General features: G+C 37.8%; 1 protein-coding gene and 1 long non-coding RNA gene across 3 annotated transcripts in view; one reads left to right on the top strand and one right to left on the bottom strand.

Moving 5' to 3' along the window:
• The window catches only part of LOC139768667 (pleckstrin homology domain-containing family G member 5), a 125,183-nt gene that overhangs the window by 92,979 nt on the left and 7,775 nt on the right, over nucleotides 1-24,429 (bottom strand). The gene's annotated exons all lie outside the window — the stretch shown is intronic.
• Nucleotides 3,125-9,007, top strand: LOC139768671 (uncharacterized). The gene is made up of 2 exons (XR_011717410.1): nucleotides 3,125-3,451; nucleotides 8,610-9,007. It is a non-coding gene; the product is annotated as an uncharacterized lncRNA (long non-coding RNA).

The raw sequence follows: 24,429 nt of genomic DNA, 5'->3' as shown, positions 1-24,429 counted from the left end.
AATTCTTTCTTCTACGTGCAATTATACATAATAAAGAATTTATTTAGACAGCGACACGATAGCTTATATGCATTAACTCAATCGTAGCATTATTTATTGTTAAGAGAGTGACTGTAACTTTTTTAAATTCTTTCTTCTACGTGCAATTATACACAATAAAAAATTTATTTAGACAGCGACACGATAGCTTATACGTCATGTTAAAACTGAGAAAAATCCCTCATTATAAAAAATGTTTCATTAATTAAAAAAGATATCTTGTTAGAAAAATTTAACATGTATAAATTTCACATAATATAATTCATATTTTAATGTAAAAGTAGTAATGTTTGCGTATAAGTTTAAAAAATTAATCTTGAAAATTTTTTGTAACTACTATATGTGTCATTGTAATTTGTCTTTAAAGAAAAATAAACTGCGAATTAATTAAAAGATATTATCAGTTACATTTTGAAAGATTCTGTTTAAAAGCCGTGCATCGCATCACATCCACATTTTGCATCCAAAAGCAGAAACTCATTACTGCGTCCATTTATATCCACGAGTCTCTCCGCATGAAAAATAATTTTTATACAGTCGTGTACTTGAAGCAAGAAATGAAAGATTGCATTCGCATCGCTCTCCCGTGACCGAACCGCGTTCCCGGGCTTTCGTATCGCAAGAAAGTTGAGAGCGCTCCTTTTTCGCCGCGAAACCGCGAGATAAACGGCAGGGAACCGACCGGCACGAGACGGTACGAGGTAAGCGGATTACCCATGCCGGACGAGACGCGCGTGCCCGCCGCGCGCAGAGGAAGTTCGCAAAGTTTCGTTTCCACGTGCTATTCGCGATGCATTTGCATGGGAAACGCGCGCGTCGTGGCCTCACGCCCGTAATTCGCATAATAAATGACGTAATGAGTCCCTGACGGCACGTTAATTCCCACGAGCGTTGCGGTTTGGGAACTCGGGAGCTCGTCTCGAAGCGAGTGTCGATCGAGAGGATGAACAAAATCTTCTCGACCAAATGGACAGCAACGAAATCTTCTCGACCAAACGGACAGCTGTTGCTTTATGTTAATTAGATAAGCTACTAAAACACGTTTCATTCTTATTTGACGGAGAGGAGATTGATTTTCTGTCGCAGAAGTGTAAATTGAGAAAAAGAATTTCGCTACAGATAAATTATTTTGAGAAGATTCCGTTTGTAAAATTTTTGTTTTATTTAGTATTTGAAACATATACGCATGGTGGAAGGAAACACCATGCATGTACGTTTCTCTCCTCATTTCTTCAGTATTTTGCCATTTAATTGAAAATAGACTAATATAGTTATGACTGTGCTTTCAAGGATTCCGTAAAAAAAAAAATGTGGACAACGATTTCACTCTTCGAGAGTCACCACGGGTGTGGCAAAGTTAAACGTCCGTCTCAAAGACGTCTCGGGAGGTCGTCTAGGTGAAGGATATTTCTCGGGATTTCCTTTGACATGCGAATTCTCCTACCAATGACCCGATCATCAAAGAACGAACGTGACGCGGAATATTAAGACGACTGTGTGTCAACCGCGTACACGTGATCCGGATTTATCGAAACTCAGCGGACAGGTCCCTCTTTTTGTCCGTCTGTCACCAGAGACATTGATCACGAATACGCCTAATGACCCCAGACGAAATATCCAATTTTTCTTTTTCTTCCCGATCAGTCTTTCGAGCAAAGCGCTTTGAGAGACACAAATACGAAACAAAGCCATTCAAAAGAGATACTTTATAAATACAGATCTTTTACAAATCCTTTTAGCCTGACAAACAAATAAATTTTACTACTTTTCTTTTATTACATGCTGAATCGAATATATCTTTCAAAAGACGTTCTTACTTGAATCTGATAAATTCACGTAAGTGCACATTATGATGAATATAAATGTTACATTTTATGAATATATGATTATATAACTATTAATTAACTACGTGCTGCAAACGATGAAAAATTTTTATTATAAATAAAATTTAATTTGACTTTTATATTTTAAACAAGTTTTATTTTAATTAATTCAAAGAAAAAACGAGTTTGCACGCACTAATGCCAATTCAAGTAAAGAGTCATAAAAGCGATTTTACTAAACGGTACATAGTTCCCTTGACATCCTTATCTGAGGCCTCCTTAAGGTATCCAAGACTGACAGTGTGAATTATGGTAGTTCTCGTGAAACGAATGAGACATTTAACCTAAATATATTTCATCTTATGCTAAATTTGACTACAAGTATTTTATAATTTAAAAAATATATTAAATGGAAGATATTATTAAAGGCATCTGTTATTTTAAAATTTCTTAACAGATAAGTTGGAATAATTCTTTACGTAATTTTTTTGAGTATTTTTATTTTAAGTGTTTTTCTTTGTAAATAAACAAAGCAAAGCAAAATTCTACTTAAAATAAAACTTATTAAGTTAAATAAAGTGTAATAAAAAATAAAATAAAATCTTCTATGTTCGCACTCTTAATACTTAATTCATGAAAATTTGTATAGATCTCTGCTATTTTACAATTGACAAATTGTCGATACTTCGACATTACTTATTTTGCGGCAGTCTATTGTGTTGTAGCGTTTTGTTCCATTCATCGTGCTTTTCTCATCGTTTCTAAATTAATAAGCAATTTCATACTGTAATTATTTCCCGACGATCACGCATATACAACCGTACCAATTATTTTCTACGCAAATCTGTCGCAACAACGCGACGCTTGCCAATGAAACTTCCTACGACACGGATGTTACTCAATTACTATTATCCATCATCAAAATTCGCCTACTAGTTACATACAATCGGGTACATTAACGATATTTTATATATTCGCATCCGCAAAAACTTCATTAAACGCGACGTATTCTTATATACGAATTCTTTTCGTCCTTTGCAAGTACAAAAAGCAGCTAAACCACGCGATTGGTTGTGTAAGCGAGAAACTATATTGAATATTACAAAAAATGAAAAATAATGGTACAGTTTAATGAAGAATTTAAGTTGCAATTAATTTTGTAACTTTATTAGTTAATTTTAATTTATTGCCGAATATACATATGTACGTATAACGGAATTCAAATTTCTGCACGTGCATTCAGCGTCGCCTCAAGTGCAACAGCCCTTATAAGGCGGACGTCTTCGCGAGAGGTGGATCGTTCCCACCTTAGACCCACGAAGAGACACATGTGCATGACACATCGACTGGGCGCGGGCATGACACATCGACCGACGCTGCAATCGTGCGCGATCGTGCACGTACACGCCTAATGTGCATGTACGAAACCGCGACCGCGAGGACGATTCATTCACTCCATCGTTACCGAATTTCGTGAGTTTTTTCGTGGACCACCAACTCCATTCATCTCTCATTCAACCACATTCATCTCTCACCGGGGAATCGAGATCGTGACTAGAAGCAAGACTTCCTATTCTCCGCTATTTTCGGTCAGTGAGTATTTTAAATATAAAAGAATGCATTTTTGTGTATCGTTGAGTTTTTTAGGATACTTTTTTTTATCTTCATTAAAGTATTTTTCTACGTTTGTCGTTCAATTATATACTTGTACACTTTTGAAACTTTGGTTTGACGTTATTGAAATTAAGAGTTTCTCTCTGTGCGAGATACCTTATATATTAAATTTCTTTAAAAAAATCAATTTGTTTATTAAATAACCATTATAGTATTTTTTGCAGTTGTATATTTCTATTATACCATTCCATTTAAAATAAAACCTAATGTCTAAATTTTTATATTGTACTCAATACTTATTATCATCATAATGGCTCAAGAGATACAAGATATGAGACACCCGGTATTTAGTCAACCCACATCCATTGTTCTCCCTTCTTTTTGTTTTCCTTCCGTCTTTTCATCGCGTAGGTTCGAAGGAAGTTAAGTAGAAAGAATAAGAGACGAAAAGTATCTTCGTAAAAACGGTCAACATGCAGAGAGTTATTTACTTCCTATTACTTGAATGTATTGTGAAAATTGTTTCAGAAAAAAAGCTGCAAATTGTCGAAAAGATCTAAAGAGTGGCAAAAAAACTTAGATTCACTGAAATACATCTCATAATAATTTTTTAAAGTCCAATTAAGATTCGCACAAAGTTTCAAAAATTTGAAAGTTGCAAGTTTATTAAGTTTGTGGAAACTGCTACTTCCGGTGATCCGCGAAAACGAGCTGAAAAATATTGATTCAGTTTGCTTTTTGATTAGACAAAATATTCGCACTCTTTAAACGGGACTTTCGCGAATCCCATCGGAGTTCGCGAAGTAGGTCGTCGCTTCAGCATCATTACGGTGGGAACTTCTGGCTTCTTGTCTGCCTGGCGAGTTGGTTTCGGCCTTCCGTAGGTGGTGACCTTTTCTGTGCAGCCTTGGTTCCGATTGGTCCCACTAAGTAAAGTTTGGATCGACAGAGTCCGTAGAACTTTCGGTGACCATTACTCACGGTAAAGACTTTGGCTTCCGGATTATTACCACGCTCGCGTGCATATTAATTTGCTACGCGTCGAAATAACGACATAAACCTTGTATGAAATGTCGTGGAAGGCAAAGATGGAAGTAACGAACAAAGATTTTATGAAAAGCCAATGTGTAGCAATCATGCAGTCGTCGAGCTATTTGTTAAATGTGCAAGTCACGCAGTGACCGTCAATGACGATGAATATTTCGAAATCAATATACTCTGTCAATATCACTGAACTTTGATTCGTTCGATAACGAACGCGTGACAAAAAGAAGTACTGGAATTGGGAGATTCTCGAATGTCGAGATCACTTGTTTTTTGAGATCTTTAACCCGTGCGACCTAAGACGAGATACATAAAGTGACACTCGCGCATCTGTTATAAACATATGGTCGATTTACGTAACAACCTGCGTACATACGTGTTATGTATGTACATTAAACGATTACTGTAGCAGTAAAGGAGGAAATAAAGAGTTCCATTTCAGATAAAACGCAATAATTAAATTTTTATACTGTACTCAATATTTATTGCCACTGTTGCGATGGGACAATAAAATTTTTACGACAGTATCTCACGTGAGAGTGTTCTAAAGAACTGCCTAAAGAACATTTTATCTTCTAACACGATATGCCTCGTAATATTCGAAGCTCAATCGACTGGTAGTTTCGGAAAATACTTTTCCTTTCTTTATGTTGTATGGGAGCGCTTTGTATTCCTTATATTATTATTATTATAAGTTTTTGCAGTTATTTAATTTAAGATGTACTTCTGTTGCGTTTAAATAAAATTTTATAAGTCAGATTACATCTTATGATCATTCCGTACCAATAAAATAGATATCGATATCTCTACAAAGATATGTTAACTATTGGTTTCGCGTGGTATTATGCATAATAATAGACCCTTCCCGCAATTTTGCTTGTCTCATGAAAGATTGCCGTATCGAAGTCCTCTCGTCGAACTGCTTTGATAAGACGAAATTATTTAAATACCGAGACACACACAAACGTCGCTGGATTTTAATTAAAACTTTTGTCCAACTATGTCGATTTATTCATCACTGTTCGTCCCCTCGATGCGATTCGCGTCCTTTTAATATTCTTTTCGTATTCATCAGTATCCAAATTAATCAAAATATTCCGCGTTTTTCATCATATAATTTTTAACAATTCTGAAACCAACGCTGCTTCAACAGGAATTTGTCGAGAGGTTGTGACAGACAGACTGACATATTGTCGGGATTATTGTAAAAAAAACGCATCCCCCGAATATCGGAAGTGCCCGAACGTGCTAATGAAATACTAATTAAGGTCACGCGGCACAAAAATTTTGCACAATTCTCATCGACTAATCACTAATCGATAACCATTCATCGACGCGCGCGGGACAGGAGACATTATCCGATTGATAGCCATTCAGAGACGAGAGAGCTAGCCAACATCGCTAGCGGATTCGACGGGCGCGCACGGCCATCGAATATTAATTAGGGATTATACGCCAAAAATTTCGCGAGTGCAGAGGCTTCTCGAAACGGAGCAGCGGTAAAGAGCAATGGAGAGAGAAGACCCGTTCCATTTCGTCCTTTCTCTTCCCCTCGGCGCCGACATACGGTTTCGAGATGCTTCAAAACTGCCGCGCGGTTGTTCTCGAGACCGTTTGTCTTTCGTGTAAATCCTCTTTCATCCCTTGTCCCTTTGTGAGCGACATCCCGCATCGAATTTCGTCTCTATAATATCTATAAACGGTCCACGAGAACGAGTGACAATGACGTGTTGCCGCAGCATTTCTATTTTTAGTGTTTATTATATCTGCAATTCTGTCTAAAGTTCTTGTACAAATTAATTTCGAACGTCTTAACTGCAGTTGATTGATTTAAGATTAAATTACAAAAACAAAAGGGACGAAAATTACGTGAGGTTAATTAATTGCGAATCTGTGCACTTGAATTAAATTGCAGATTCATGTTTTCTTTCACGAGATATTTTTCGATACTTCTACAAACGGCGCCGCGGCCGATGCGTGATGACCAGCGAGTTCATCGTGCGCTGTTGCTCGCATGCGTTTCCAATCTGAAAACCGCGAGATAATAGATGCTTTCCATTTACATCAAAACTCAGATAATTCTCACTTGTGACGTCATTCTGTCTTTATTATTCATTAATTGCCAAAAAAGGATAGAACGACGTCACAAGTGAGAATTATCTGATTTTTGATGTAAATGGAAAGCACCTAATGTCTTAATTAAAATCTGATAGGTCACCGCAATTAGCGCTGACGCCCCTGCATCGCACGATAATCGCGTGAGGCGAACGGAACACGTAGATTCGGGCGACGTGCACAAGCGCGGCCGCTTGATGCGGAGAAATTGCTTTCCGCAACTGCTGGGCGATAAATACTTGCTTGCGCCGCTTCTCGTTGTTATTCATTACAGCGATCTTATTATCCGTTCTTTATGGTCCATTTCTCCGTAGCATACGGTGAAGCGTTTTACGGACGACGGACGTGTATCACGGACGACGTTATAACGACATTTCCGCCAAGGCGCTTCCCACCGTTTGCTTGCAATTTGGCGAGCGTTCTCTCCGGTCTTATCGTCACTAATGCTGAAATTAGAATATCTAAGGTGGTATCTTGGCGAGAAAGCTTCCATCGTGGAGAATGACTCTTTGACAAAACTATACAAGATATTTCATGAAAGTGAGAAAGGTTGCATCTCGAAAATTCGCATCCTGTATCAACGTAGTCGATATTTATGATTATAAACGATTTTAAACGCAGATATTACGAAGGAAGAAGTGTTCGAATCGAGAGGCACGGTTCACATAATTTTTCATTGCGCATCTTGGACATCGTGAGAATGAGAACAGGCAATCCTGAATTAAATGAAATTTATGACTCGCGTCATGAAAACCGATTCATAGCCACAGCAATAAAAAAGGCTAAGACAAACGGGAGAAGCTTTGAGAGTGCCGTTTGAAGAATCGGTGGGAGGAACACGGTTACGTCAGTTTCGTTCGCAAATACTATATTTAATTGGAAAAACCGTTTAATCCAACCGTTGCAAACCAAAGGCAATGATACGTAACGGTATTTAAAATATCGAGGCTTACTACGTCAGGCAGGATATCGGAAAAATTCGATTTTGGATTAAAAAAAGGAAGAAGGGAAACAAAAACTGAGAGTCACGAGGAGGGGGAAGGAGAGAGGCTCAGAATTCCGCAATTGAATTGCTGCTGCGGGAACGTTGATAATCCTCTTTTCTGTCTATTTTATCTCTGTTCCACTTTTACGCACAAACGCAATGTCCCGCGAAAAAAAAGGAACAGAGATATAGAATCACGGAATATCGCGGAAGTGAGTATCTCCCTTCCTCGAGAAAAATCTAATCGCTCTCGAGAATAAAGTAGATTGCACCGCCATAAATAATTCGTCTTCCTTTCTCGCAATTTCCACAGAAATCAGCCTAAGAAAAAAAAGTTATTATCCGAGGGAGAACCTTCCTTGATTTACAGTTAATTAGACCGGACTACCTTCCGCAATTACATCCCTAAGATCAAAATTCGCCTAAATCTCCTCAGGGAGGTTTTTATTAATCAGAAAAAGAATTTGTATTTTTTAAATGTCGTTTTCAAAATTAAATTCGATTAAAACAGATTTTTAGATTTAAATCACGGCGAGACATCGCGGATAAAAAATATCTTGAATAGATAAATAATTAAAATCAATGTTTCGAAATTCGTTATGAGGTGTCGATGCAAAATCTGGATGCGCAATGCGCGCCAATAAATATTTTCATATTTTATTATTCGCGTACAGGAAGCTCATAAATAAGCATGATCTTCATAAATATTCATGCCGGAGAAAAGAGAAACAAAAGCAGACTGACGCGCGTATACCGACTTGACCCACAGATTTTCGTGGATTAATTACGGGACACAGTGTCCGATTAAAGATCTCTTGTTCCACTGACTACAATTTTCCTGGACATTCAGGCGATTGACCATTCGGCATATATAATTAGAAGTAAACGTATTTAATATCTCTTCAAAATTTGTAATTTAAGAAATTCGGATTTAGAAAATAATAGCTTATTGTTAATGTGTGACAATAATTCTTTTTTGCAATTTCCAGGCGCAGACGTGCTCAAAATCAAGAAGATAACAGATACATCAAGTATGGCGCGGCCGGCCAGTGTCAATACGCGCACCGTCACATTAATCATCCAGGGAACATCCGTTTCGGATTCGACCCCAAAGCGAGAATCTCTATCTGGCAATCAGCCAACATGCGCATGAAGGCTTTACTTTGCGTGGAAAACAAACACGTGTGAATACCAAAACTGCACCGATGTTTATGCATTTGTCTCTTTTTTAATATCATACCTATCTTAGAAATCGATTGGATTATTTATTATCTTTATTAAATTCATATATTATTATATATTTTATTATACGCGGTTATATACTTAATAAACATTCAATTATATTGTCAATTATTTTACGCCAAAGCAAATATATGTATTACACACAGTGAATGATACTCAAAATGTGTACAAATATATTATTGACTATATAATAGAGATAAGAAAAAGTAGAGTAGTAGTTAGTTAGTACCAAAAGGAAAGTAGGCTACAAAGCCCCTAGTCACCCCGACCTAAAAGGTCTTTTATAACAATTCCCTTTAAATTATTTTACTATATAGCAGGCAGACTGTGGGGTACCGACGCCCAGTTTCTCCGCACGATAGTCTCCCGTTAATTTCTTGTGCGGGGGGGGGAGGGCGCAGTTTGGAAGCGAAGTATTCTTGTCCTCTACTTCCTGTGATCAGGTGGACTCGAATTCGATTCCTCGCGGACCTCACAGTTACAAGTCTGGCGCTCTATCACTAGATCACACTAGCGCCCTAAGCAGAGTAGTAAGAAATATAGCATTCTCTCGTGAGAGCCAGCGACTAAAAATAAAATTTATCACGCCAGATTCTGAAGTGTACTCGCACAAGGCAAGGCACTTCGCCGCACCTGCGCGCTCGTAACGCGATTATATGAAACTTTTTCGACGATGATGTTTCGAGACGTGCTGAGAGAGAATGTTAGGTCTTTGTCGCAAATCCCGAAGCACGCTATTCCGCGAGAGGCGAAACGGGCGGGAAAATGCGAGAGGGGACGTCTAAATACTTAAGTCTGGCTATTAATCGTCAGTGTTCATAATATCCGCTATTATTTTACTCCCGTGGGGGAAAACTTATTAATCCAGTAAAACTAAATTTGACGGGGCACCATTATGGAGCACATTTGTAAGTTCCTACGGGGATACCGATGTCAAGAATATCAGGCCTGGTACTTTCTTTACGATGATGTATCATTCTTCGCATCTTCTTTAGATAACTATCGCTGCGATTGCAAAGTTGTGTTTACTATAATACAATAAGTTATACATACATAAAACGTGCTCTGTAACCGAGGAGGAAATAATTCTGCATGAAAAAATGGATAAATAATATAAAATAAAATTTTGTTACATTTTGATTATCGCAATGAGATTGAGTTTAACACACGCGATCGTAGTTTGGCTCATGTCAGTCATCTCGCGATAAAGGGCCTTTAATGTCGATCGACCTCGAGTAGGTCTATCGATGTACCACGTAATGGTATTACGGTGCCACTTTAATGTTGTTCGAGCGTGTAATCGTCGTCATGTTTCTCGACGTCCAATCGACAGGGGGTAAGCATTGGAAAAGAGTCCCTCGTCCGTTTTCAAGATAAACGTCAGAACATCCACAACATTTTTGTGCCCAAGTGCCAAAGCGCTGTCACCCTGCGTTTCATACCACGCGATTCTGATCGATACTTCCGTTCCGGTTTCTTTTCTTGTTTACAGAATTTCGAAACTTTCGTTGCAATAGGGACAAGTACAGTACAACAAATGCCACCTTCATATGTGACTATACAGTCATCCCAGAGTTCTCGGAAAATTGATTTCAAACAAGATTACATGGAAGAATGTAGAATAAAAGAAAAATTTTATCCTATTTTCCTTACAGGAACTTTATAGAAATTTTCTTTAGAAAATATTATTAAAATTAATGTAAAATATATAATAATATTAAAATTTTATTCTTTATCTAAAAAATCTATTTTCGTGTAAAAAGCATTCTGAAGAATCCACAATTTCAATTTTAATGACTTGAATTTCGCGAATAAAATATAAATTAAATTTCAACTTAAATACAATGGGAGGAACGATGTCAAGAGTCTCAATCTCTAGCGAGAATAATGAAGGAGAATCTCGCGAGGAATAAAAAATACCGAATATCTATGGATACTCGAGAGTATCGATCAGGAAAATGAGATTTGGCAGGCGATACCCACTCCAAGGCCTAGCCCGTTTCTGTATCAAAATCACAGACATTTCATTTCGAGAACGAGAGACAGGGGAGAAGAGGGTGGATCTCTCTGCACCCGGGATTACTTCCATTATGGAAGAGCATAGGCAGCGGCGCTTCGGATCGATCGAAATCAGATGCCGACATGAATGAAAGCGATGTCTAACATTGTAACGTCACTGCAGACGACATATTGTATAACTATCAAATAGTACTTAAGATTGGACTTATCGCGTGCGTGCGAGAGAAAAACGGCGAATTCTAATCGTTTGAGGTTACACGGGCCGATGATATTATACGCGCGCATACGCGGCGCGCGTATAGGGTTGCGCGTAATCGATACGCCAAACTTTGACTGCAACTGCCCGATAATATTCGTCGAAAGTAGGGAGAGAAGACGGACGAGCTTGCGAAGAGGGTTGCTAGAATAATGACAAGTCTCACAACGATGTATTAAGCGAGATTACTTTCACCCGGCTTTTATCCGCTTGCCGTGCGATAGAGAGCAGGGCTAGCAGGTTTTATACACGAAAAAAATATGTCTCCAAGATAAAAAATAAAATCTTAATATACATTCCACATCGATTTTCTGTAAAGAGAAAGAGAGAGAGAGAGAGTGAGAGAGAGAGAATAGTATAAAAACTTTCCCTTCTTTTTCCATATAAAAATAATTCTTTTGTTCAATTGTTCCTTTATTTTATTTTACGAAAAAATTTTAAAATATTTTGTAACGCAGAATTGTATAAAAAAATATAGAAGCCTTTAAAGTTTGATGTTTCGATATCATGTTAAAAGTTAAAAATTTTATTGACGTTATCACGGGTTTCGGAAATAGCGTCTAAAATATCTTTTTTCAGCGCAGAAAATTAATTCGGTTCAATAAATTTAGAAGAGTTGCATGTCGTAGGGATAAAGTGACGGATAAAGTAGGGACCAATTAACGACAATCAAGAGGAAAAGCTCCGAATCCATCTGATCGTTACCGAATCACAGCTGAAAAAATTCGCGCGCGTCCTCTCATTCTCTACGACTCCTAGTTTTCTAGGGAGGAAAAACTGCTTTCGTTGCACTCTGTCAAAATGGACCTCAATTATCGTGAATAGAGCGACGATCTTCGCCAAGTGTCGTGGCCAAGTGACAACTACCTTTCCAAGAAAAGTGAACAAAGCGAACGTGGCATAACGAAGATTCCTAAACGTGTTTTTGGCTGATCAGAGCAGGACAAGCCGGGCAGGGCTCAGGGGGTTAGGATGTAAGAGCGAAGAGCCAGGCGGTCTACTCAACCTCGCTCGAGACCCAGATTACTAGAGCGAGATGAAGCCGGATTAAGGGGAAAATCGGCGGACGGGCGCGCGACCGAGAAATCACCAAACTAAATTTCCCGAAAACGAAAACAATTCCTCGGGTCAGGTCAATCTCGTCCGCGCGAATAATCATAATCTACGATGAGCCACTTTACCGTGTTCGATAAAGCTTTGAGAATCATTTTTCAAAGCGAGGACGACGGAGTCTCGAGACGTTTTTATTTTATTATTATTATTATTATTATTTTTAATGGACTCGGGTGGAAATTTATTCGTTGGGGCGGAAAACTCGCGACGATGCCTGATGGTACCAGATTATGCCGATGTCACGGGATTGGCCATCCGTATGATGGTTCATCCAACGCAATTGTGGTTCCAGATGCAAAATATGGAGATGTATAAATCAGAACGGCGTTTTACGTAAAACTGAACTTTAAAAAAATATCTATCCGTGTGTTCTTGTATATAAAAATATTTAAGGAGAGTAATAGTTTAAAAAATCTGGGTACTGTTATTTATAATTTTTATATTAAAATAAATAAAATATTATTAGTATCATTTGTTGTTTTGTTAGGATATTAGAAAAGTAGAATATTAGAAAAATAGAAGGCTAAATTGACAGTGTGCAATTTTCTGTATTATATTTGTAAATAGATTAATATTGAAGTCACATATGTGTCTCTTTCAGTTACTGTCACTTGTAATTGTTTGATCGATCGCATGTCATTATGTTACAAACATTATGTTACAAACACTCGCGCGCTGCATTTTACTTATTTGCTCGCGGTTTTATATTTAATCGAATCAAAATGTGTATAAATCTGTATATCTAAATTATAAAAACTAATTTGAATTTTATTATAAAAAGTTACACCACTGATCGCACGATTGCACGATCTAAATTCATTGATAAAAATTCCAATAAATTAATCATTAACGATTTTTAAAGTTTTCTGTCTTTTTCCCTCTCTGTCTCTGCATAAAAAAATGCAGGTATATCAATTAAAATTTCTAACCGGGAACAGGATTTGCGCACGTGGCTGAAATGCGTGGCGATTAAATAAACGGAGGTCGTAAATTCTGAATTCGTCGCGTCGTTTCGGCAAACAAATTAACTTCGTCCTCGAAAAAACACGCCGCCCGCCAAAAATCGCCCGCCCATCGACGTCTCGCCATCGTCAAGCTTATGCGCCAATTTCACCGGTGTTCGCGATTACCAAGCGCGTGATTTATTCAAGGGGGAGGATTTAGATTAATCCGTCAAAGTAGGCGAAAGTATACCGATCGCGATTCACAGAGCTAATCTGCACGACCACAGACCGGCCACGATTCTGCAGTGTGTACGAGCTCATGCCACGATGCATGCTGTACTTTCCCTAAATCAATTATCGGAGAATATAATACAATGCAGATCGGGAAATTTGTAAATGTCCACTGTGCGATATCTCATTGCGTACTAAAATCGATTACCCTAATTTTCCTAGAAACAAGACGACTTCTTCTGAACTTACTCTTAAATACGTTAGAATCCCTCGCTATTTATACGGTATAATCTTATTTAATTAAAGCGACCTCTGCAAAACTTATCGTTTTAGTAAAACGGGATCAATTTAATGGTAACTTACATGCAGATAATTTAAAAAAATATAGTGACAATTGCGTTAAAAATGGAAAAGCGTTGTATATGTATTAAATCACGCTTCTAACTATTACAAGCTGCGTGGAATTCTAACATTTTTAATGGCACTGTGCTCATGAGACAAACTTTAAAAGCCTGCTCGACAAGCAAAGAAAAGTTGCGGGTTCGATTTCCGATCCGGTTATTCATGTCCGATATCTTTCTCTTTCATATGCCTACTGACTCAGAAGTAGGATACCTTCAATGTCGCATTTATCTCCAGCGTGTTCCGAACGGTTACGCGTGCGGTTCTTGCTGCTTATAGACTCCACTCTCGGTTATTAATAGCATTATGCATATGAACTCACGTTATTGGTTGAGGTAACATTCGGGGATGATTTCCATCATCAAGAAACACGCCAAAGCGTGCCTCGTGCAGATAACCGAAATCTTACAAACGCTCGCACATACAAATGTGTAAAGAAAAAGACCGCGTTACAATATTTGCCGTCTGAATAGAACACAATAAGCGATCTCTTTGTCATGGTAAGATGAGAATAAAAAGATGATACGATTGTCGAGTGCTCTATCATCCTCGTTTAAATTGAAGAGAGAGAGAGAGAGAGATTCACATGTTTCTCAAATTTTCCTTTCTTTCATATACATCTACGCGTTAAAGCGTTTCTAAGGTTTCTTTCACATTATACACAAGACTGATAATGAAAATCGATAGCAAGGAATCCTCCGTAGTGTCCCGTAGAGCGAATTTTTGGCAGAACTTTCCGGCCAATTCCTTTAACGACGTTCTCCCGGTTATCCCGCAGTCCCGTCCCTTCCGTAACCGATCTCCAGCTTCGTTTCCGCCAGTGCCTACGTCGATTAACTCCGGAATTGAATTGCCGCGACGATGAAATCAAGAGAATCGAGAAACGGAGCGGAGGGAAAAGGACCGAGAACGCGCCGAACGAGAATATTCTCACGGAATTATTCGCCACCGTGTCGATCGCGGAGACTGTTCCGCGAAATTACATCGGAAATCGCAATGTTAATTTTTACGTTCTTTTGAGACGTTCTTCGTACGTGCAAAATATGCTCTATTCCATTTCTATTCATTTCCTGCCTTTTGCTCTTTTGGATGCGAAAGGCTTGAGATTCCGTTTCGCTCCATTTATTTCCGAGTCAAAAAGTATAAAATAGGAGATATCATACAAACTCGTGACTACCGAAAATGTAAGAGAAACACAATGTATGCGTGCACGAAGCAAAACGCCATGGTGTCGAATATAAATGTTTCAGACATAAATTTCTGTGAAATATCGCGAAAGTGATTGCAATAGCTGTGACAGATTTATATATTTATATTTGCGTTACTAATTCGGAAAAAAGAAAAGAGTCGTTTAAATATTCTTAATATGGAGCTTCATTATATAAGCCACAGATTACTACGCTTCCATGCTTGAGAAGACGCATTCAGGAGCAGTGTTCAATTCCTCTTTATCACATCATTAATTATCACGTAGTTCTAACTGCATAGTTTATCCTCTCCGCGGCGTTTAGTACTTCGGAATCCGAAGGATGAAATAGATTCTCTTCCGACGAAGAGCTCTCTTGTCGCGTGATATATAGCGACAGTGATAGCTGTTGCAACGACTTCGCTGCGTAGTAATTCATCTACAGTCCATTTCATTGTTGAGGATCGAATTATTCATTATCTCAGTACGGTGAAGCTATTTAAAACGTTTTCTCTCTTTATTCATTACTGTCCGTTATAAATAAAACGTCTCGCGCGAGACAATAATAAGCAACATTTTATGACAAGCTGAGAAAAATATCGCCAAGATTCGAATGATAAGAAATAAAATTTTTTCCATTTGCAATCCGATACAATATCAATTATCGTCCCCGTCATTGTCACAACTTAGCTAACAATGCGTAATAAATATAACGTGGCTTATATAATGAAAAAAAGAACTTTATGGATTGTGGAATTTGTTTTAACTAATGTAAACTAGAACGATATAAAATCGTCGCGAACGTTTTATTTAATATGGAAATATTTGTTCGATAGAGATGTATGGGACGTACGAAATAGAATGGTCATTTTGAAAGTTTGCTCATCGAATTTCAGAGGCGTGCATTATATTATCGTCGAACTATGCAAAACGAATATTGAACAGGCACAATCCACTTACATTACTACTTTAATAACGTCAGAGGTATTACTCACGGTATATCGCGCGGCATTACATTCTTTATATTAACATGTATTTTTAATTTTTTATTTCCTAGTATCCCAAGCCCAAAAAATTGCAAATAGTCATAAACTACTTTTTTATTACATTTTATAAATATTAAGAATTATTGCGGCATTAAATAAACATCATAAACTTACAAAATTAAAGTTAATGGCCAAATGCAAGATAAGCGTGGGCAATCAAGATAATTTTCTATATATTTTTTTTCTATATGTATAGTGCATAAAAATGAAATCGCGTTTTGAAGTACCTACATATTAAATCTTTTAATGTAAAAACAATACATCAAAACTTTCATTGGTCTCTCAAATTAGCTTTAACTCGATTTTATATAAAAGCAGTATATGCGGTCGGAAATTTATGAAAGGTTTCCATATTTGTAAGAGCTTACAGCATTTAATTATTTTTATGTATTCTGCAATTATTTATTCTGCGACCAGGAGGGGGGCACGTATTTCCCGAGAATATCGCTAGTTCAAGCTGACAGTATATTTGACGGAAGGAGAAAAAACGCAGCCGCATACGCAGACGGTATGCGCTACGGCTACAATAAAAATGATTAATCTCGATGCTAATTGTAACGCACGAGCAAACTATGGCACGAGTCTAATTCATTAACTGTAGCATACTTTCACTGCACACGCACGAGATAGTCGCGTGTCTCCACTCGAAGGAAAAAACGCGAAGGAAATAAAGGGTGAAATTCACCAGCGATGAGCGCTGATCCATATTTATTGAGCGGGTAATTGAAATTCTCGCGGAAAAAACCAATGCAACATCTGATATAAAAATTTAATGGAACACTTTACCTAAATTTTTGGCGTCACGCAATCTTTTATCGTAGGGAAACCAATATACGTATGTGTAATAGTATGACTTTGTTCGGTTGAAATAACATCGTTTGTGTATAAATATTATTTGTATACTGAGACTTCTATCGCGTAAATTTCGATTTTGCGGCGTGAACCGAATAAATAATAAATAAACGGGCTTGGGCAAGATCTGTGCGATAACTTCCCGTTTCAAATATTTGCCTGAGAGACTTTTTAACGCCGTCCGTTTGCACGTTGAGTTCGCCGAGGGTTTTATCGAACGGGTTTTGACTCCGCGACACAAGCAAACTGAACAAATAGTCAAGTTTCAGCATAATCCGTGCGTTGACTTCTCGTCCCGAATATTTGTCTGAGGGATTTCCGACTGAGACCGTAAAAATCTGCGCGGGAAAAAAAGATGCCGCGTAAATCGGGCAGCGGACGTGTTCGAACGACACGATCACGTAAACTGAAAATCAACATAGAAGTAGGAAAAGTCTCCAACGGTTTTACGTACAACCACTGAATGTAAATTCAGCCTCGCCTTTTGTTATGACATAATGGGCAAATTGGCGCGACGCGGTCGTTGCAGCGTGACGATTTAATTAGGGATGCTACTGAATGGACGGTAACGGATATGGAAGGAGTACCAACCTCGAGGAAGGACGCTGACCGTCAGCTGACGACGATGTCACGTGACACGAGCGCTCTTCCGGCGAGGTCCCACGGATGAAGCCAAGGTGACAAAATTACGAGAATTGCGTGTCACTCATGCGTAGAAATGTTCGCGGAGCATCGCGAGATCGAAATAATCTCGCGAAACGAATCGCGGATCACAGAACGAAAAAAACGGAACGTTTCTTTGTGAAGGAAAATAAAAAAAAACGTCCGGTATCTTCGCGCGGGCAACTACATCGCGAAGTAGGTGGATGTTCGTCTCGTCGCACAAAAAAAAATTAATCACATTTCATTTGTCACAACACATTTTCGCAGATCAACAGTCACAGGTTCTTTGTTCATAATTACTCCACAAAACCATCGACGGATATTCAGTTCGTATGACGGCTAAAACTGATCGATCGGTCCGATCGATCGCTCAATCGCACTTGCGTTCACTGAAATCTCTGTATTTTTCCTTAGCGTAATTTCGACTCCGATTACTAATTTTCGTATCTGTCGATAACGTTATTAACAATGCAAGATCACAGCGTCGAAGATGACTCCAAAACGGCGTCCCGACGACACGCGATTTCTCTCGCCTACGAATGTTTTCGACCAGACTGACTGTGGCAGTGCGACCGCGTGGCAGAGCCTTATACGGGCTGGCACGCTCACCCCCACCAGACAGGCAACCGTCTCGAACCACCCCCGCCGCCTAGTAACCTTTGGCTCGCCCCAACACAAGCATTCGCCCGTATCGCCCTCAGGTACACGACGTCTCAAAGTTGTCGACCGTAAAGAGCATGAAAGTAAGTTTCTTAACCCCTAACATATTTCTTTATTCCTTCTGTTCTCTCGTTTCGGAGCAAGCGTTAAGAAGTCCCACGAATCTTTAAATCTGTATGTCGTTATTCTTAGAATATATAAAAAAAATTAAGAGATCGCAGGATGTAGATAGAAAATAAATCCCAAAATGCATATAGAGGATTAATATATGTATAAAATTATATATCGTCGTTAATAGCTTCAAATAATACAAATGAGATATTAAAAGATCTGAAGGAAAATACAGTTGCAATGTATTATAAATATTTTAGTAAACGTTATTTTACACTATTCTTAATACTTTCTCATCCGAATAAATTTAAGAGAGGTAAAGAGAATCGTGTAAAATGAATTAAAGTAGATGCACCCGAATGAGTAAATTAATAAATATCCACTTCAAAATGTCTTGAATAGTTTCTCAGGTTTGCCTATAACATTAGAAAATGCGATTTTATACCCAAGTTTAATTAAGCTTTTTGCTCGACTTTAGGATTTTCACAGCAAGAGCAATCGTGTCGTTTTGTCTTGTAGAAAGGCAAAGAAACTTATAATCTTTTTTCTCTATTTCGTTATTATACTGACATTATCTTATTGTAAAATTGTTCAAATTCCCTTAAATTATGTATAATTTACATTAATTAAAATGAATTTTATGTTTAAAATCTTAAAATGTAAGAAATACATTTAAATAAATAATCAGTTAAATAATAAAGTATTGTTTCTTCAATAAAGACATTATCTACTTAAAGCATTGCTAACTTTTGTTCTCTATCGTGCTCTATGTAATAATTACTAACGGAAAGTTGGTGAAGACATAAACAGATTTAGTAAACATCAATCTAGGATAAGTGACTTCTCGCAGAGTTTTATTCTCAAAATACAGTCAACGCTTTCTCGAGTGATATATTATGTTCGTTATAAATCGCTTCTCGGAGGAAGCTGTAGGAAGCTATCTCTACTTCCGTCAGTTCCGAGATGGCCGCTATATACGGACGAGAATCGCGATAGGGTTGTTTGCAACTCGTGCAAGACTGCGAAGTGCACTACCTAACTTGCCATTTCGGCGAAATGTGGCAGTAGTTTTTTCCGCGCGTTAGAACGTGACTAGTGTAAGGCGGAAGTAAGAGGATAAAGAAATGTAATAACGCGGAATTATGTCGCGATGAATTACATTTTCACGCTGGCAGTAAAATTCTCTCGAGGTCGGACATTCGTATCGATTTAATCATAAATTAAGAAGCAAATAATTCGATGACTTTGTATTGGGAGAAATATTAGGCGATAGCTGACATATAGGTATAATTAGTAGCAAAAATAATTCTTTTTATAACCAATAATTTTCTCTCTTTAGAAATTGACACCTCCAAGTTAAATATAAAAAAAATTTTTTACGTAATTTAATGTAATAGATAATTGAATTATCTATCTTGAATTATCAATCTTTAATTCTAATTCGAGCGTAAGTGACTCCGTATGTCAAAAACATACGGAAGTAACAGCGAGAATAGTGATCTGCAACAATAAACGGCCAGTGGGTACGCAAGAATGTGTCGCACGCGGTGTGACCAGGAATTTCATTACGGTATCACTGAATTTCCAACAAAAGCTGCGGCGTTTGCCGCGTTCGGATCTGCCATGTTCGCGCAAATAAACAATAAGCTGTCGATAATGAAGTGTTCGATTCGTGCCGCACGTACACGCATGCATCGCGTGAGTGTCACTGTGCGTTGCGATTATGTATAACGACATAAAATATTAACAATATTAACCAAAACGCTTGGCATTGCAGCTAGGAAGTGATGACCCATAAGCCACTAGATTAAACAGCATCAGTATCATATGATATAGGTTACAATGCACTGATGTTATGTCAAAAACATGACATAACAGGGATAACACCAAGAGAATCAACGGCGATATCGTGATATTGCGGTAGTTTATATCCGCAAGAATACAATGGTATAGCTAGTTGCCATTGTATTTTTCCTGCAGTTTCTATAAGCAAAGCTTCCTTTCAACGTTTTGTCTTATCTTTAAATTGTTATTACGGTGTGCTACACAAACTATCGTATTTCCTCTGTACGTATATAATATATAATTATAATGATTTTTATATTATAATCGAAAAATCACAGCGGAGGAAGCTAACGTTCGTCGAGAGCTTGATTCATCAAGATGTACATATTAAAAGAGGAACCACAATCTGATAACCATACTAATTAACCAAAATCCTTCGGATCGTGTAGCGAAAGTAATCGATGGTATAATAAATCACGAGTATAGTTTCTTCTACCAATGGAGTACGTGCATAGGATTTATAGATTAAACTGTCCCGCGGAGAACCGATTCTGGATTTTGACAATTTTTATTTCGCCATGAAGCGATTTTCCCTTTTCTTATAAAAATACGAATCTTAGTCACGTTACAGAAATAATAAAAACCGTTGTCTAATTATACCCTGAAAAGTACCCCCTACAAGCTAATTAGTCACAATTATTATTGAAATTATTATTATGCGATTAAACACTAAAACGCACACGGATGCTATTAATCGCAGTTAATAACACATTACGTAAATAACACTCCAGCTACGAAATTTCCACTTCAATCCCTTCTTTGCAAAATTGTTAGCGCGATATGAATAATGCTCCGACTGCAAAATTCCACTTCAATATTCCTTCTTGGATGTTATTTAAACAGCTTTATTCGCGCAACGCAAACAATTAGTATTGTTACGCGTTTGTCTTAATTAGTGTTTTTCTTGTCTCTCGGTTACGTCAAATAAATTGCACGCCAAATATGGCCTCTGTCTCACGAAAATCATTATTTGCAAACTCTATATATAAATGATAGTTTTGGCTATATAAAACATGTTTTCTGAAATCTATTATAAATATAAAAAGAAATCCACTGTACATACATATAATGTTCTTTTGTGCTTCTATTTTATATATCTTTTATATATTATGTTCTTTCTCTTTTGTATTATGCTCCAAAAAGATTTATCCTAAAGCATAAAAAAATGCTGCCTGTCCCATTCGGGTTGTCGGTCGATTTTTCGATGTTCTCCGTCCGGCTATCGATTCCTCGTACCCCGCTTTCGCGCATCTATTAAATCGGTGCCATCGCGCCATCGCGTGGAAGCTACGCGGGAGCGGTTAACGCTCTATCACGTCCGTTTCATTTCGGAAGGTATTTAGGATGCACTCGCGTGCCGCGGCGCGGTGAATCACGCCAGTTGTCTGATACCGTAACGAACGTCGGGCCTCGCTTAAGTTTCGCTACACGATTCGCGTTCCACGATGGTGGAAGCCGACTCCTATCTGGCCCCACGCGCCACACTTCAGCTTCGGTAACGCGACTGGCCGCCCCTATCCGGAAGTTGTCCTTGCATGCACACCAGCCCCGGCAGTCCGTTCAGAAATTAAGGGTTTGATATCCGACAACGTGGCCTAAGACGTAGTACTTCCCATTGGGCGGGAAACGGAGCAACGATCCCTCTTCGTTACATGGACACGATTGAAAGGAATCAATTAACGCTTCATCAGAATCCTCGAAATATAGAGTCTTAACGAAATAAAGAGTTCGAGAATCTATCTCGCAACATCTTTTTTTTATACCAAGCGTATTTAGAGCCCATGCTGCCTATTTGATCTCTTAACGTTGTTAATACAACCGTTATTCTGAGGAGTTTTAAGTTGCGTACACGCTTTTCACCGGCGAAGTTTCACTCGTCGTTCAAAGCTTTAATTTTCGCGGACGGAGAAAGAGCCCACCTTTATTCCACGTTCAAAAGAAACACTTTTCACAGGTTGATTCAATTATCGTAAACTCGTTCATAAAAGTCTCGACGCGATTCGTTCCAGCCGATTCAAGTAATAGGCACAACCGCGCAGGTTTCTCTCTTATTTACGTCACTTTATTTATCGATTGTTTCCTCTAATCGTACTTCTTCATATTCGTACATCTTGTTATTTCGCATTCCAACCCACAAATTGGCAATTTTCTGGCACGGTCGTTGAATTATTCACAGAAAAATCATTCTAACTTCAACGATATACTCGATGCACTGTGACGTGGATGCAGCGTGAGTGCACCGCACTAATTGCTGCTTCTCTAGACACTCGGAGCAATTTGAGTGAACGTTTTAACGAGTAGCATCCGCGTCGTTTTGCAAGTTTAAAGGCTACATGTCACTCGGGGATCTACAGAAAATTAGCACAACCGACATACCGCGTGTTGCATTGTAATTAAAAAAGCAATTTGATTATAGTTGAAGTAAAAGAGAATTATATAAACACTCAAATTTCAATATTATAATTTTTTTCAAGCTTAGGTCATACTTCTTAGAAATTAAAATTATGCCGTTCTTAAAAAGTCTCGGATACATTTGTAAAGTACTGCTTTGAAATAAATGACGGCGTGACTCATTATAGAAATGGTTCCTACATCGCTGATTTTACGATTGTACATCTTAACAGAGGACGGCTGTGAAAAGTTTCTTAAAGTATGATGTATTATTATGTACATACGTCGGAAAAGTATACCCGCATCTAAAATAAATATTTTGCTTTTAAAGAATGAAATATACACGTTTTTTCACTTCTCTCTTTATAAATCTAAACTTTACGTTACGGATTTCACCAACGCATCTTCTTACGTTTATTTATTAGATTTTCTTTGCGAAAGTCTGCTATTACAATAATAAAGACGAAGTCACGGCACTTTGTACCTGCATTAAGACGTGCTTCAATGAGCAACATGGGAATAGCCGACTCCTATTAAAAAAAAAAAAAGAAAGGTCAGCATTCAGGGGCTTTTTGCCTTTTCAATGTGGCTAATTTACACACTCCTACGTGACAAACAGGCTTCTTCAGCGATGCCTACAGCGACCGTACATTGCCCTGTGGACATTAGGGTTGTATTTCACTCGTTGATATAGTCGGCTCGCACAATTCGCCCCGCTATACATAACCGCAGCCGTATATCTTACACCTATCTATACCGTCAACTATATTCAGTTATATTTGCATACGTGTCAAATCGACGCAATATTTATACAGCCGCGAATTTTCTCACTAAACGTGCTGCGATCCGTAGTAACACGAAATATTCCCTTCGCAAAGATAATGAACCGATCATCCATCTACGTCTATCTACTTCTTCGTTCGGGTTCTATCTATATGCAAAAATACAGACCTCATCATTCATGAAAATTAAATTACAGATAGGCGTGCGTTTGTCTAGTCCCATTTCAATTTTAAGGTTTTTCAACTAAATTCTTCTTCATAATTGCAACTATAAATGTACAAGATGCAATAAATGTTTATACAATCTTATACAGTTTAATCTCAATTTGCTTGATAAAATTTTGATCATTATTTATACCCCGATTTTCTAAAAGTAAAAACCAAATATTTATGTACACAAAACAAGTTAAAAGTAAAATCTAATCCTTCATTTATTACATTTATTTCGATAGAAAAGAAAATTTTTCTATATATTTATATATTTTTGATGCTTTACTATAGGGCCTTATAATTTAGAAAACGTGAACACAGAGCTCATGTATTGTATATTATCGGTAACGGAGGAATCGAATAATATACAATACATGAGCCTAATTTCCGGCATATCACAAGATCCAACTTGATTACTAGACATTCGTAAGCGAGCGACATAATGGCGACGTCGTAGGATAAATGGCTATTCATTCAAGGTCGACAGATAAGCTGGTTCAAGGCTTGAGCGATATCATGTAATAAATCGCATTACAATTAATCACTGGACATTTCCTACTAATAATTAATTGGTCGAACAGTAATGATATTTTGCCAGGATCAGGTGAAAATTCTGGAGATTTTATGTGACAATTTTTTAATTGTCAGGTCATACTTTTGTATTGCTAACTTGCTCGAGTACTTGTTTCGGTATTTTCTCGGCGCGCAAAAAGTGCGAAGAAAAAGAGACGAACTTTCAGAAAGCGAAGAAGCTTCCAAAAACAAAGATGGGTCAATGTGTGTGTGAAGCCTGTTCCTCCGACAATCAATATAAAAGTAAACCACAACATCATATAATATACCGTTGCCCTTAGTA

Source organism: Temnothorax nylanderi, unplaced genomic scaffold, assembly GCF_030848795.1.
Source record: "Temnothorax nylanderi isolate EJ_2023f unplaced genomic scaffold, tnyl_v1.0 TNYL_tig0017_pilon, whole genome shotgun sequence".
In the NCBI taxonomy this organism is placed as follows: Eukaryota; Metazoa; Arthropoda; class Insecta; order Hymenoptera; family Formicidae; genus Temnothorax; species Temnothorax nylanderi.
Note: the sequence above shows the minus strand (reverse complement) of the source record. Positions and strands in the feature narration are given on the sequence as shown.